We start from the raw sequence: 7,095 nt of genomic DNA, 5'->3' as shown, positions 1-7,095 counted from the left end.
TTAACAGGAAACTCCAGAAGACGATGTCCACCCTCCACCAGGTTGCTCCAGAACCATCGCCGTCATAATATTCGTGTTAAGTAACCTGGAAAACCCCTTAATGACTTTCGACTGATTTAGAATGAAATTAACATAAAACTCTAGGAAGCAAGGCCCACCCTGAGCAACTGGTAGCTCGTGGACCATCGTCATTAACATATTAGTATTCAGCGATCTCGAAACTCTCCGAGTAGGAAAAGTTGCTAATTTTTCATTTTATATGTACTTAAAAATGCATTTTCCTATTGCACAAAATGCAATGTACAGCGGATCTTGCTGCAAAAAACTGGTAGGTTTATTGCTGTTTAGTGCCTTATTTTCTCGCCTATATACTATTGCTGCCAGATAGTGCGCTATGGCACCAATGGATGAGGGATAATGTAGAAACATGTTACAAATACGGCCTAAAACTAAATTTTAAGAGGACAAAAATAATGATCTTTAGTAAGATTAACAACATAAATACCCAAATTACAATTAACGTACACAGTTAGACCGTTAGAAAGAGTGGAGAAAACATGCTATTTAAGTTGCAATATTAAGGATACTTTGGATGATAGCTACGAAATGAAAACTTGTATTAAAAAAACCAAAAGCCCTTTTAACTGTCTTCGTGAGGGTCTTTGATTCACTGCAACAGCCTGGTATGTACGGGTATTTGAAGTTATCGATTTGTTAGTAGCAACTTTATTAAATGCTATTCTTAGTTTTTGGGTATATTCGTACTCATACGAGTCTACATGTAAGTCGTTTAACCAGTGGCGGATCCAAGGGGGGGGTCACGGGGGTCATGACCACCCCCAAAACAAAATTAAATATCAATCAAATAATCCTAAAAAATATAATTTAAAACCCATCAACCCTATAAGCAGGAAGTCAAGAGTTGAAATTATTTAAACTCATTTATTCTAGGGGTAAGTGTAGAATTATACGGAAGCCTTTTAAATTGGTCTTTAAAAAATCAACAATTCTAAATACAGTAATACCTCGACTAAGACTTCCACGAATTAAGAATTACGAGATTTTCAAATTTTGTCAAATCGTCATTTGAGTGCCAGAGAATCGTTCGATTATCGATGAGGTAGAATTACCGCCCACACATGTGGAAAACTTTACGTATCTTGGAAGTGTCATAACAGAAAACGGAGGTACGGAAGACGATATTCGTATGAGGATACGAAAAGCCCAACAAGCTTTCAGCACGACCAACGCTGTTTGGAGATCTGGCGAGTATACTACAACGACAAAGATCTGAATATTCCGATCAAATGTCATGTCTGTTCTACACTACGGATGTGAAACCTGGAAAGTGACAAACACCCTCACAGACAAACTGCAGGTCATTGTTAACAAATGTCTACGAAGAATTGTTCGTATATTCTGGCCTAACACCATCAAAAACGAAGATCTGCTACACCTGACCGAACAAAAGAGGGTACAAAATGAAATTAAGTCCAGAAAGTGGGGTTGGATCGGTCATACACTCCGAAAAAATAGTTCCAGTATCGCAAAGACTGCCCTAGAGTGGAATCCCCAAGGGAAAAGAAAAAGAGGTCGAAGGCCTTAGCGCAAAATAGAACCCGATGGCGCGTTTTCACTGAAGCTCTATGCTCCACTTAGGAGTTCAAAAACCTTGTGTCGACTGGAAAAAAACAGTAAACATGTAGTTCATGTAGAAAACGAATACAGAAAACTAGGAGAGTGACGATGATGTGAGCTCGTTTGCAGAAGAACGCTAGGTATGCTAATGTGGCGCTATTTTAGTTAAAACCATTCAGTTTTATTTATGTGACTTCATCGCTAAACGGTAATAGAAAATGTCGATATATCATCAGTATTTTTTCCGATAGGATTGCATATTGATAATTTTTTGAAATTTTACTTTTAACCATATAATCCATTTTTTAAAACAAAGAAATATAACGTTTTGTTTTTTTTTTCAAAAATCAGATTTGTCTGTTCTTTGACTGTTTACATATTACACATTGTTATTTTGTGTTTTAGCACTTACATCAATAAATTTGTGTCGGTGCAACAACCAACATCACGATACGTCTCTGGACAGGCAGCGTCTACTCGAATTTCTTAATTATTTATATAGTCATTTTTTTCGATGGGTTATAGAAATATGGAGGCAACTATACCATACCTTATACAATTATATCAAGTTATATTATAATTGTACCAACTGCATTCCTAGTTTTACTTTTTCTTTATACCACAATTTATATCCTTTACCGGGTTGTTTAGACTATTGTCCGTTCTAAAGTTCTACTTTGTTTCTTGAATGCAAGCAAGAATTGTATTCTTCTTCTTTTAATCGCTTTTACCAACTGCCTAGTCGTATTAAACACTGAAATAATATTAGAATAAATATAAACAGAGAAAATAAAAGGATAAAAACGAATTGAAGGTATAGAATTGAACAAGTAAATGAACTGAACAGGTGGACTGATATGTGATGTGAAGAAAAAACGATGTGTATAGACTAATATCTCCAACATAATAATAAAATTATAATTTATTAAAGTAAACATGCCTAGTTTTTTGGCAAAACAAAATACAATTACAATCACAGAATTAGTACAGCAATATTTTAGGTAGGTATGAGATAATATCAATACTTGGATAAAAAAAATAAGTGCCATATTATCCTTATGCGGTGATTTATGATAAAAGTTCCATACAAAAAAACACGTTAAATTTAAATTTGAACAACCCTATTGAAATTTAGTTTGGACTAGGATTATCTAAAAAATTAGGGACAAATATGGAATTCTTACGTAAGTTACAGTGTTGCCAAGTGACTTCTAAACGCTATTTAAGATCCAGAACGCTTATTGATAGCTTATGTCCAATTTAAGGTAGCTCAAATTTTACAGATGCTGAGTATTTTAGCAGTATTCGTAAATAAAGTCTAATTTAAAATTCTACAAAAAAGAAACCATTTAGAGAGGTTAACCGTACTTACTGAAGTGACACTAATAGCAGTAGAACGAGTTTGGTCTACGGTTTCACTCTGTATATCAAAGTACCATACTCGACTTGATTTTATGTTTCCCAAATTAGATATTTTATACCGAAATTTATAGCCAAGTTTATAGGAATACATGGCGCACACACCGCATTTATAATGCATTAAAGTTAAAAAGAGTAACATCGTGTCCCAATTATTTTCTCGCACCGTTGGTTTGACGCATATATTAAAATGAATCGAGTCGCAATTACTTGTAATTGTCTTATGTCGACGTTACGGGTTACAGGTCTGTATTTCAAAACAATTAACACCCCAGCGAGTGTTCTCTAATGCCGAAGGCCCCGCATATTTATAAGGTTTTAATTGATCTATAAAGTATATCTATAGCGGCAATTGTAAAGAAGATATTGTTAGATAAAAATAAAAATACCAATATTAAAGACACTGGAAAATAAATCAGTAAAATTGAAATATATACTCCATAACGGAGAAGACTTTTAGTCAAATAATATTAAATGAGGAAAATTTACCAAAAAAACGCTTTACTAATATTGGTGACAAAAGAGAAGAAATATGGAGTAAAGCAACAGAGTGGAGAAATTAAAGAACGAAAGAATTAAGAATAATCTGGTAGTAACAGGCTGTGATCTAGATACGGAAGACAAAAAGATACTAAGAGATGAGGTGACCAAATTCTTCCAACATAAACTAAAAGTGCAGAGCAAAATTAAAGAAATAAGAAAAGGGCATTGTAGTCATGAAAAATTTTGAAGAAAAACTAAAAATCCTCAAAAACAAATATAAATTAAAAAAAATTGAAGATCAACAAATATAAGTCGACGGTTAATTGAATAAAAGTGATGGAGAAAAACAGATGAAAATTAGACAAGAAGAAAATTTTTTTAGATCCGCAGGTAAACGAGTAAAGATATCATACAAGAAACTGATAGCAGACGAGACAGTATTGAAATGAAGTCAGAAAAATCATAAACTTATAGAAATGGGGGAGAACAAAACAGCGATAAACGTGGTTTTAAAAAACTAGCAAAAGATACAAATAGAACTCAAAAAACGGCAGCTAATTTGGCAAAGAATCAGGAGCAGATTAAATTTGATGTTAACAGCAAGAAAAAGACAACAGAAGATAACATAACGTTCAAATATCAGGGAACGAAAAAGGAAAAATAAAAAGGAAGAAAACATATATTAAAAATAACCGCATGGAATATTAAGCGCGTAGGCGCAAAATTTCGGGCCAATGCCTTTTAAATGCATTCATTTTTTCGAATCCTGAAAAAAACTAGTAAATATTTTTGAAAAATTTAAAAATAACACTTAATTTTCTCTTTTTTTTTCACCCCTTTAACTTACTAAAATAAACATTATAAAAGTTTTCAGGGACTTTCGGTCCTCGGCAGTAATGTAGTCTTTCATTCTGCGTTTAAATTTTTCAAACATACTTATTAGTTTTCTCAGGATTCGAAAAAGAACTAGAAAGGACATTACTAACAACTGGAAAAATACCAAGAGAGTTAAAAAATACACATCGCACAATAGACATCGCTGGAGCACAAAAAGAAAGGTGAAAAAAAAAACCGAAGAAGATAACAAGGAGATAACAAACAAGGCAAGAATGGAGTAGGGTTTTATATAAATAAAAAACTCACAAATAGCATAACAAAGTTTAATCCGATATACGAAATGATCGCCACACTGAGACTAAAAATGGAAAAAATAATATATAACATTAATAAATATATACCTTCGCTTTGACTTACACGTCCGATCCAACAGAAAAAGATGAATTCCATAAAAACCTAAATAAAGCATGCGACGAAGTACCAAAATAAGGCATGCTATTAATACTGGGAGACAAAAACGCACAACTGTTGAAAGAAAGATACTTGAAAGACCTAGTCGAAAACGGAAAAGAAACTCTACACGAAATGACAATAGTCACAGAATCTGTCAACTCACAGCAACAGTAAATATTTCTTTCCTATCGACAAAATTTGAGTATCCAACGAAACATAAGACAACTTGGAGACATCCATCTGACAGTGAAAATCAAATTGACCACGTTCTAGCAACCAGAGAGAGTACAAAAAATGCTGGCCACGAGATATTAAGAGGGGCAAACCCGGATACTGACCACTTTCTGGTAATAATAAAAATAAGCACGCTCAAATCGAAAAAAAGATATCAAGCTTTTTACCATATCTAATAAATGGAACTTAGAGGCATTAGAAGAGACTGAAATAAGAGAAACATTTTAACAACAAATATAAATAAATATGGCAAGAATTAAAAATTAAACTAAATAAAACATCAAATTAAGTAATAGGAAAAAAAAACAACAACAAAAATAAAGACTGGTACGATCAAGACTGCAAAACAGAGAAAAATCTAAAACATTCTGCCAGAATAACATGGATCAACAATCTATTGGAACAAAATAGGGAAGAATACAAATAGCGAGAAACAAAGTCAACGTGACATATTAAAAGAAGAAAAATGATGGTTAAATGAAGAGCTAGAAGATATTGAAAAATACAGACAAAACCAAAAAATAAAACAATTTTATGAAAAGGTCAAAGCGATAAAAAATACACCCAACATAAAATAAGAGAACTAAACAACCAAAAAGAAGAAACCGTATTTGAAGATAAACATATCAGCAGAATATGGGAAGAATATTACAAAAAATACTATTCACTGAGTGATGGAGCTATTGAGTGATACATAAACTATCGCCAGAAGTGACCAATCACGACGCAGATTGTCACTCTGGCCGGCCAATCACAAACAGTTTTATTACCTGCGTTGTCATTGGGCTCCCTGTGGAACATCGCTGGTAAATTACGAAGTGTATAAAAAGACACCAAACCTTCCGATCGGGATCTAGTCGTCTTACACTACTAGCTCCGCTAGACCTTATTGGCCGAGTGCCATTTGAAAATTCAACTTTTATTATTATTACCCAAGATTGAACCTTTGTAAAGACTTCGCTTTGAAAAAGAGTCCGAACGCTTCTTACAGTGAATACGAAAGGTCCAAGTGGACTTGCCGAGTCAAAGTCGCGCTTCGTCGTTAGAAATCTTCTCGACGGAAATACTTAACATCTTTACAGGACATAAGATTGTGTCCGCGGAAGGTAACGTGCAAGGCATAGCACCAACTTCAGAGTCGTCACTCCGACGGTGTTCTTACAAACCTTGTGGGGTGTGTGCTCGACCGCACGTCGAAACGTAAATGGTTGGCATCTCTGTGAAATCTAAGGCGTACACCGCAACTAGAATACTCATACTCAATACATGTAAGAGAATAATACACCGTCCAATAAGAAACTATCGAACTGTTAAAGTATTCTAAATTGTCCGTGGGCTTTCGAGGATTACAGAGCCACCAGTGAACTTCACGTGGAGTGTAGTATGGGTACACACCATTGCCACGAGGTCGAGGATGGAGTCGAGAAACCTTCGATCCTCCTCTAGAGCGGTGGTCGCAGATCATTCAGATATGGAGAATACCTCCGTGGATGCTACGGCCGTACGATATGGCGCCCAACACATAGAAGAATCCCACAACCCAAATTTGGCATTAGTTTTATCAACTTTGATCCAAGCAGTAACATCATTAACCCTAGTGTAGTGCAGGTAAACCAATTGAAGCCCAGGACAAACCAAAGATGGAACTTCCACAACCGAAATGGACCGCTGCACCACCTCGATACTCTGGCGGTGATATAGAAAACCCTCAAGAATTTGTAAACGAAATTATAGACCACATGAGCAACATGAATATTGACACAAAACATTGGATAGCCTACATCCTAGAGAAATTATTAATAGGAGAGGCAACTCAATGGGCACAAAGCCAATTCACGACTAGTCTGAACTACGACACGTTCTTAATCAGGAATATCATTAGGGTATGATGATAACAACTCAATAACTCAATAACTCTGCTTCGTTTGAGGTTATTAAGTCTTTATAGAATTGGTGAAATGAATGAAAGCAGGTCGAGGAGGTCATTTTTTTTTCATTTTAGGTGTAGGATTTTGTCCTAGGTAACGTAAA

Source organism: Diabrotica undecimpunctata, chromosome 10 (genome assembly GCF_040954645.1).
Source record: "Diabrotica undecimpunctata isolate CICGRU chromosome 10, icDiaUnde3, whole genome shotgun sequence".
Lineage (NCBI taxonomy): Eukaryota > Metazoa > Arthropoda > Insecta > Coleoptera > Chrysomelidae > Diabrotica > Diabrotica undecimpunctata.
This window is presented reverse-complemented; position numbering follows the sequence as displayed.